This window comes from Zootermopsis nevadensis, unplaced genomic scaffold, assembly GCF_977971745.1.
Source record: "Zootermopsis nevadensis isolate Lab colony 2312 unplaced genomic scaffold, Znev_1.0 Znev_ptg000011l, whole genome shotgun sequence".
NCBI classification, from domain to species: Eukaryota; Metazoa; Arthropoda; class Insecta; order Blattodea; family Termopsidae; genus Zootermopsis; species Zootermopsis nevadensis.
In genome coordinates, this window is record NW_028259143.1 from 18,672,377 (window position 1) to 18,682,441 (window position 10,065).

At 41.6% G+C, this 10,065-nt stretch overlaps 2 long non-coding RNA genes across 2 annotated transcripts; one reads left to right on the forward strand and one right to left on the reverse strand.

The window, feature by feature from the left end:
• Positions 1-389: 389 nt before the first annotated feature.
• LOC147874156 (uncharacterized) lies at positions 390-2,757 on the reverse strand. Its single transcript, XR_015534838.1, has 2 exons — positions 2,627-2,757; positions 390-2,525 (listed from the first exon to the last, which is right to left on the reverse strand). It is a non-coding gene; the product is annotated as an uncharacterized LOC147874156 (long non-coding RNA).
• Positions 2,758-2,862: 105 nt separating this feature from the next.
• LOC147874157 (uncharacterized) lies at positions 2,863-6,885 on the forward strand. The gene is made up of 2 exons (XR_015534837.1): positions 2,863-5,192; positions 6,180-6,885. It is a non-coding gene; the product is annotated as an uncharacterized LOC147874157 (long non-coding RNA).
• The last annotated feature ends 3,180 nt before the right edge of the window (positions 6,886-10,065 follow it).

A 10,065-nucleotide genomic window follows, 5' to 3' on the forward strand; every position in this document is an offset into this window, starting at 1 on the left:
AATGTCTGAAATAGTCATTCTTATAAGAATTTCTCTAACTATACATGAGTCAATTAACTCGACTTTTATCACAAGAATAATTTTAACATTTGCCTTAACGTCACGTATAAGAATTGTGGAATGGAGGGCTTAATGTTCATCAAAAGGTTTCAGGTAACTCGTGTCATCCCTAGCTCAAGTTGAATTTTGACACTCTGTGAAAATGATGTACGTAAATCTGTGATTTATCGGAAGGTACTGCGCCTGCAGGTACTTGGAACAACTAACAAAAACCAGGACAGCTCATCCGCAGTCCAATTCTTGAGCACAGGACGTCCAGAACACAGAGCAGAGGGGCTACGCCTTCAACAATTCATCATCACGAAGTTTTGTTGTTAACTTGATGCATGTTTTTGGATATTTCCTGGGGATTGAATTAGTTTTTCTAGTGTTACAGGATAATGTAAGCAGAGCCAGCGTCTGAAATGTTGTTTTTTCAACAAAAATATATTTGTTTCGAAAGTGCAATTAGCCTCTTTACCGTCCAGTAAGATGTTAATTTTAACTTTGTCCAGTTAACACAGTTTATTCCAGCAGAATCAATACAAATCACATTAAAATTACGCAATTTATAATATTTCTCTTTAGAGTAAATTAAATGTAAAAATACCTTCACGGCGACTACCAAAAACACGTAAATAAAACCGAGCGCCTTACTCCAGACTCCTCCCAGTTCCACAAGAGGCGCCACCATCACCTCGTTTTCATCTCGTGCTACCAAGGTCTCCTACGTCGCACTCGCATAGCAAATTATGATGAGCATTGACTATTATATTAGGAGCAAACCTTCGTGTGTTTTTAAACATAATTCTCGTATGTTCTAATGGTGGTGCAATGTATTCAGTACAGCTGTTTCTCTGTCGTTCAATATCCTAGAAACAAAGCGAGCTCCTGAAACGCTGAGCGATGGATGAACACAAATCTTAGTACTTAGTACATCGTATTTGATTCTGTGTAAAAATGTTGTTTTGAAATTGATGTTGCTAAAACTTCTGTCATTATTTACGAGATAAATTGTTAGTATTAACGGAAATTATGAATTGTAAAATAGTATCAAAGATTCTGGACTGAGAGCTGTGTTTTAAGTCCACCTGACGTCATATTTTCAGGGGCTTAAAATGTCGCCTTTGATACATTTCATTGCCTCTTCTTTCTCAATTCCTCGTGGCGTCTGTTTCGTCTCTGTCTCTGAGAGTTTGTTTCTGTTTTGTGCGGTCGAAATTGGAACTCCATTACGACAACTGAATCATCCAAATTCGAAAGAGTTCAGAGAAAGTTTCGTGCTTTGTGCCACGGTAATTACGAATGCATTTTAGTTACAGTAAATATCTCAGGCGGCGTCTTGATGACTTCCCTTTTCAATTCGTTTAAGAACAAAATTAACTTTTTCCGTGTTTGATTTTGCCATTTTCCTAACCTCTGTACATTTACGGTTGGTCTCAATTTCAAGGTCAGAGGCGTACTGCGTGTTTTTGTGCAGTAATTAAAGTTAAGATTCATCCGCGAAAGACTTGCTCGTGTTGTGTTGGTGGACGTGTATTCGCGTTAATAGACTTCTATGTCACTTTTATTATATTCGATGTAAAACAGGGCAATTGATAGTACGAATTAAAATAAATGTATGCTTATAAAAAATCCGGACAATTTGTGACCGAATGTCAAAGTATCATAATAATTATACACTGTCGTCTTCGTTACTTCAATGCTACACGAATATTCAAAATAATAACGTGTAAAATTTACTGCGATGTAACTTAATGAAGCTTCTACAAAGTACAGTCAAATAATTAAATAACTTTAGAGCGTGATGGAGCACGTACACACAGACGTAGTGTTCCGTGACCGGAAAAACCTAAATGGAGAACAGCCCGTTAAATCGGAAAATGTTGTGGGAGATTTGTCGCCAGTTACGAGAAAAGGAGAAAAGCTTTGACCTTGGTAGTGCGCGCAGAGCATAAGGAAAATGTTTTCTCAGCTAGAATACGTTCTCACGGCGGGGAGTACGAAGACGCCCGTCTTCTGCGTTGTAGCGCCGCGAAGTCTGGTAGGAGGTCCCTCCTGCCTCCATCATCACGTCGTCTTATCGCCCTGACGATGGAGGCATCAAGCAGCGACCAGATATACTACGTCGGTTTGAAGCCGCAGATTTACAACCCTCAGACTTTTAGAGAGGTCAGAACTGCCGAGGTCAAATCTTTCGCCCTGAGTCAGGAATAATATGCATAGCAGATCGTTACAGATTGCACAGTCCTTTAATTACGAGTCGTAGTTCGTGAGTTTTTTTCTACGCACTTGTTAAGTAGCTGAGCGTTGCCACGTACAGCGCTGATTAGATCGCTTTAGCCTTTATGTCCGGATCCCTTGTTTTCAGCTGCACTTGTATCGTGTCTCAAGGTCCCCTCCCCGTCCTCCCCTGCGCCTCATCGTGGGAAATTGCAGGTGTCCGGAGTCTTTTTCTGTAACTTGTTTGTCAACTTGTTTTTCACCTGAAAATAAATAACTAAAGCCTCAGCTGAGGGATCTTTAATTAAACCCCGTAAACCCAGCAAAAGAGTCCCATAAATCCCTTCATCGAACCCAAACCCACCTTGGCAACAAAGCAAAGAAGAAAGCGAACGGTTACACAACCTCTTCAAATGCCATGCTTTCAGCTAACAGATGTATTTATTTATTCGCGGTATTTTGTAAGGTACTTTTAGGTATTTTAATGAATAAGCACAAAATATTACCACAAAATACACAAAACTAGGAACTTGATTTAAGTTAAGGCACATACGGAGTAATGGAAAAATGAGACAGCTCTAATCAAATGGGGAATTCGAAGTATCTTTAGGAGATAAAATCGAATACAGAATCAGCTTAACAGATGATAAGCCGGGCCTGAACGAAGACTACGCCTTCTAACTGCCTGGTACCTCGACAATACCTCACCAGAATGCGCCACTAACCAGGACGTGGTTAACATAACACATCATTTATTCCGGCCCGAGTCCATTGTGTTACAAGACAGAACAGTTTCATTTCTTCGAGGATACCAGCAGAATCTAAAGTTCTCACGGCGGTAAGAACGAAATTTCTTTCGTTCTGGATTGACCACTGATCGGCGCTGCAAACCAAGGACAAAGTCTTTCCTTCCTCAAGCGCAGAAAAATCAATAACGTCCCGAAGTTCCTCGTCCGACAGATGGCAGGAGAGTGTTGATGTAGACCGTGCACGCAGCTAGTTTCAGCTCGCAGACACAGATAGCGCGCGTGTCAACACTTCCACTTCCTGTTCGTACGGCGCATGTAATGATGACGTATATTGATTTGCACGTGTTTAACTATAAACATAATTCACTATGGCATGTAATTAGCAAATGGTCATTTTTGGTCCAACAACACAAAGTTTATTCGCGGGAAATCTGTTGTCTCGTCTCAGTAAATAAAGAAATAAATTAATGCCAGACTGCGTGACCAAATATCCAAAAGACAGTCGCCTTCCTTTGAATTTTAAGTTAATATTCATTAACGATGCCATTTTATAATGTCTCAACTTTTCGGTTCATAATTAATATATGATATAATGATTACCAGTCAATGGCCCATGAATATTGGTCATTTGGAGAGAAATTTTAACTGTGAAAGAGGCTTAGAGCCTGCCACTTCAAAACCATCGTCAGTATAGGCTTCTACTGCACATTCTTCACTTAACCGGAAATCTTCTAGAACTATCTAAACAAAAGACGGAGCCTAACGAAGGTTTATTGCGATTACATACGAAATTCTTTCGCACTAAAAGGGCTATAAGCTGTCTATTTCTTCTTCCTACTTTTTAATTTCTGTTTTGCATGGATCAGAGTCCTTCATCGGAATCACTCAAGAAATTCATTGAATCCAAAGGTTCATCACCGTGTTCACAAGATTATCCTTATTCAAATTCAACCCACTCTCTAACATTTAACTTCATTACAATCCATTTTAATATTATCCTTCAACTTACTCTTATGTTTCAGGGTAAATTTAAAGTGACATAGAAGATGCTGTAGAATCTATTTTTCTTACAATCTCTGATTGATTAATTAGGTTAATGGACGTTTAATAACTTCACCTAGATTCTAGGTTGTCCCCAGACATTGTGGAAAAGGGAAGGAAACCCCCGTCCTGCCAAGAATTGAAGCCCGAACGCCCAGTTCGTAGCTAGTAGCCTGAAAGAAACGTCGTGCCATTTCAGAGGCCCCAATCCGGATTGACGGAGGCGTTACTTATATACTTTGTATATCATCTTGGAAATTCAGCGGACGCCGACTTCCTTATGAGCTCGGCGTAAACCGTAGTCAGAAATGTGGGGCGAACGCGATGCCTTTTCTAATAAAGTAACTTTTCTTTTGAATTCGAATCGTTTCATTGGAAAACAGAGACAGACAACGGCGAACGAATAAAATGTACGGAGAAGAAACATGGATCTGAAACAAGAGGGAACACAATAATAATTGTGATGTTACCTCTCGTTCGATGTTTGTCTTTTCCACGGATCTGCGTTCTGGCATTCGACAACCGAAACCTCCCAATCGCAACCCACACCGAGGAGTCGCAATATATCGGTACAACCCCCCACGCCTCCACCCCAACCCGCGTTATTAGAGCCAAGGACTGGAAGGAGGGGAAGAATGGAGACAGAGCCCTTGGGCAAATCATCTCTTTTATTTTACCTCCTGTAGCAGAAATTTCTTTTCCGAAGTATCGCCGTTGTCATGCGAGCAGAACGACGCTGTAAACGTTGGATTTAAAATTTAAATGTTGACGAGTATACTCGTCACTACATTTAAGATTTATTTATAAACGAAGTTGTAACATTTGATTTTTTGTGTTTGTTTGTAACAAGATTTATGAAGCCAACGCTCATATTTGCGGTGTAGAACGGTCATCAGACACTGAGATCACTGGTTCGAATCCCGCTGACGACATTTTCGCCTTGCAGCTGCGCATTTTGCGACGAGCTCATTCCGCGTCTACCGTCAGAGGATTAAAAGGACGAGTTTCTCACACGCGAAAATATTTCCACACTACTTTCAAATCCTGTACACCATCTCGTGCATTTTGCAAGAGGACTTCAATGACTGTCGGCCATCTTCATAAACCGTTGTCATGTGGTCCACGGTTCACATAGAACAGGTCAGTAGGAATGACCTTTTATTCCTTGCATTGGGTTCAGACTCTGACCACTAAAAGGTCCACGGCCGTGTTCCTGGTTTTTGCGCCATGTAGAGTAGGCGACTAGCAGCGTCAAAGACAAATGTTTCGGAGACTAACTCTGTTTCCATCATCATGTTAAGTTAATGTAATTCACCGATGAGTCCGTGACACCGTTTCAACTTGCAACAACTGCCGACTCCTCTCAAAAGAAGTCTGCGTTTCAAATATATTAATTTCCCCCACTCATTCCGAAATCTGAGATTTTGTAACATCATTGGTTGGACTTCCCGCTTAGATTTGTGATTGGTGGAATATTTTAAATTCAAGTCTCTGATTGGTCGGTTCGATACCCGAGGCCAACTGTTACAGTTTACATCGCGTGGAGACGCTAGGTCACTTATGCCTACTTTTGCATTAACCCAATTAATAGGGGTCGGACCTCCCAGGGGCGAAATACTGCAATGGCCAGTTGAAAGAAGTTTCGAACTTCCTGGATGTGGATTTTTCGAAAGGACAGCTGACATTGCTTCGTCCTTGATGGGCGGTCATAGTCCGAGCTCGACCTCATGGCTAGACGATTACAGTTGGTTCTTCCTCAGGCACATGGCACAACTCGGCCAAATTTAATTTTGCAATTTTTTAAATAAGACACGTAGATCAGAAATCGATACAAAATTCACAGTCTGTTGCCTTCATAATGACGTTTTTGTAAACGATGTTCATGAAGCAAGAACATTTAATCATGACGGTTTCGTAACTCGAAACATGTCGCCACAAGTGGATTCATTTAATACAAGACGTAAAGAGAAACTGCTGTGTGTTGATGAATGGTAATTTTTTAGATAAAATTAAACGTTTTTAAAATAATTAATTTCAATAAAACTTCTTGAGCAGAAAATAACGAGAAGAAATAATTTTTCCTTCTTTGCTGCAAACAAAATTTCTCTTTATTTTATGTTTTTGTAGCTACTACACCAATTCCTAGTTTTCTACATTATTTTCAACAACAACAACAACTGTGTCGTGAAGAATTGCACCAGCTCAGTGACTTCGCTGCCCTCCCGCGAGCGCCGCTCCAATTAAGGCCTATCCGTGTATTCAATGAGAGTCGGAGATCCTCGCCCACCGACTGAATCTATGTCAAGGTATCCAGAGAAAACCTTGAACTCTTTCCACGCACCAAAGTAAGAAACGATGTAACCACACCAGGTTCAAACCCGTCGCTACATCAACAGAAGGAGTGTTACGTTTCTCCTTCAACATTTTTTTACGTTTCTCCTCCATTAATTTCTCTCTGTATTTGTAGGCGTAATCGCTTGCATTCGGTAGGTTCTCGATGACACAAGTCGACATCCCGGATCTACAAACATTCATGTCTGCCGCCTTGTCCCTGCAATTTGAAATATTAAAAGTGAAAACAAATTCTCTTTCATCGTCCATTAATATAATCTACACTCAATATAATTTTTATCACATTTCGCAGACACAGTTACAGAAAATATGTGTGTATATATACTTGTACTTTTGGGGTTCTAAAATATCAGAGATTTCGGTGTAGAATGTAGAGATTGTGTTTTTGTGTGTGTGTGAGAGAGAGAGAGACAGGCAGAAGTTATTGACCATTTAGTTTGGTTAAAGATTGTTGACCTGGAAATGAAATGATATGTCTGTTTGGTGTTCGTTGACCACCTTGGCTGCTCCCTCATAAATATATTTTTACATAACCCCTCCTTCCTCTCATTTTGGGCTCCCATATCGCACCCACGAAAACCCTCAGTTATTTTTTAGAGCGCAGAAATCAGGAAGGAAATGCATACAATACGAAACCCGTGTCTCCCCTCCTTTTATTTCTAGACCTTCTTACTACTGTAAGAATCCGTGCTGAAATGGAAGGGAGAGGACTTTAAGTGGTACAGCTCTTTTGCCAGATGTTTGTTAAAATATTAGATGTTCGAGCCGTCTGTGAGTGAAGATTCCTTTGCGTATGATTCTTGGAGGTAGAACGTAGCTTTGTTTGTTGCACGTTTTATTGATCTTGTTATTGGGTATTCAATCAGCATATGATCATCATGTTGAAGGGGTCCCGGGATCTTAATAAACATTGTGACCTCAATCAGAAATTGCTGGCAATTCAGTAATCAGCGTGCACTAAAACTCATCTCGTAAAACTGTTTAATGACGTAATGTCAGATACAAAAGAAATGTTTTTGTAGAATTGCTCTCTTTATTTTGTTGTTTCTACTTGTTACATTGAGATTGCTGCTGCTGGTGTCATGGAGAGATGTTTCCTCAAGGTAAAACATTTAGGTGGGCTCTCCTTTACTTAGTGGGGAATCCCCACGTCCACTCAAAGTATTTGCGACCAGGTTGGTGGCCCCAGCACCCTGCCAGTTTCTCATAATAACTAGCTCCTTAGCACCTACAGTCATCATTCCACCACTTCTAAATGATGTTCTGTCATTGCCCCAGATGCATTTCTCTCGTAATCATTGTCTGAGTTTCCTTGTGATGATCTCAAGGTCGTCCGTCACATGTCACGTGAGTTGGAAGGGGAGGGTGAGGTTGAGATAGAGACGCAGTTGTCCTCTAGCAATCTGCCGCCAGAGGCACGGGCAGCCTCCCCGTGACAGCGCACTAACACTTATATATATATATATATTGTTATTTTTTATTCTTACCAAGTCGGTATCGGCGCCGTCTGACTTTGCCTCAGAACGCGACCGACCAAGTAGCATGCACCGCACTCGCGCGCGCGCACACAGAAGCCACGGCGACGTACTTTGTGTGATTTCTTATTATATTATGTTTTTACTCTTTTTTGATTCTACCAAAATTTCTTATTCTCTCAAATATATATATATATATATATATGCATATTTATATACACATGCGTATATATATTCTTAATTTTATTCTTATGTAGTCGGTATCGCCGAGGGACTTGTGCTGTCAGGGAACGCGGAAAGTAGCACGCACCGAAGAAGTTAGCCTCAGAACGTGACCAGCCAGTATCACGCACCGTGTGACTTTGACTCAGAAAACAGGCAGCCAACTACCGCACACAAACGAGACACTTTAAGCTGCTTGTACGTGATGTTTATTTATTTTTAAGGCAAGTCCAACGGTGCGTCGTACATGGACGGTCGAGCTCTGCAGCAATGTCTACTTCAATTTTTTTTCGGAATATTTCAAGAATTTTTAGTTACTTTCGACTTTCACGCCATTTAGAACGGGCAGAAATCGGGAAGGTAAAGCATACAAAACCAAACCCGTTTCTGCCCTCCTTTTATTTCTAGAACTTAATACTACCGTAAGAATCCGCTGGGTCTCGAACTGCCGACGTCGTCCTCCTACGTAACCCATTCGGCTACGAAGCGTGTGGTAGATTAGGATTCTGGATCGACCTGTTATTCCGATGCCCTTCTCCCGCTGAATACGTAGTTTATTGGGTTCGTTACTAGAATTCGTTGTGGCCAAGTTCGCAGAGAGAGAGAGAGAAAGGAAGACAGAAGTGGGTAAAATTTGTTGCGTGATTGTAGTCTTTGGGTTTATGTAAAGAAATTCTCAGACACCAACTCCCGGTTAATGAGATGGTCTCTCAGATTAGCGGAGTTCGATTTCCACCCAGGATAGTCTATCCAGCATGTAGACGCCCTAAGTCGACACATCGCGACCCTCGAAAACAACCCCTTGAGTCGGGAAGACATGGCTACAGCAGCAGAGCGACAGTTTTCGTCAGCGTCTGTAGAAATAACTTTGACAAAGGTCAGTTCTACCTTGACAAAAATGGCTAGAAACTGACCGACGTTTCAGAGGTGCTTACTTCCTGCATCATTGGGCAATCATCGCCCTGATGATGGTAGGTAATAAGCACCTCTGAAACGTCGGCCAGTTTCTACTAGATTACTTGCCGCTGTGAGAAGCTGAAATCTCACTTACAGCAAGGATGTTTCTGGCAAAGTGACAACTTGCAAGATCAAGAAAGAGATGGGGGATACCATTGAGGTACGTGGACTGGATCCGTGTGGCTTGGCACTAGGACAGACGGAGGATTCTGTTGATCCTCGGGGTTCTGTTAAAGGCCTGCTTCGTGTTCGGCAGGTCCCGGGTTAAAATCTCGGCTCAGAGCCCGGCTATCTCAGCCCCTTCAGGCAAATTCCGGGATGGTACCGTAAATTAGGCCACGACCGCTTCCTTCCACATCCTTTCTAATTCATTATTCATTGTCTTCCTCTCATTCGACGCTGTGTAATCCGTTGAATTGTAAAAAGATAATCACGTGTACGCGTCTCACGCACGGCTCTGCCTGATTTCCGCTGGCCGTGACCTAAGTAATTGGTTCACGCGGCGATTTCTTGCTTCAGGCAGGATCCGGTACGAGAGCTCGTGGCAGAATTTCCTGAAGAGGACGTCTGCATTTTATGGCTGTCGACACGATCACTGTGATGGAAAAGTTCTCTTATCACGGAATGTTAAACTGCAGGTTGTGTCTCAAATATTTTTAGATGCATTTAACTCTTTGAAGCACAGTGGTAACTATATGTACCACCTGCAGTTATATTTATGGGGTCTTCTTAAGGTACAATTTGGCTGCACGCGATAGAGACGGACTCATCGCAGCTTCCCGCCACTCACTTTTGAGGTGACGACCGAGACATGCGGCAAAGTGTTTGTTTTGTTGAGACGCGTGCACATATTCTGTGAAAAATGAGTATAAAAATGCTTCTAAAAAGGTTACTCGAAGAAGAAGAAGAAGAAGATGTGTTGCTGTGTTATTTGTTGCGAAAGAAAGAAAGAAAGAAAGAAAACCTACGAGTTCAATATTCAAAACCAGACGCGAAGAAGGGTCTTT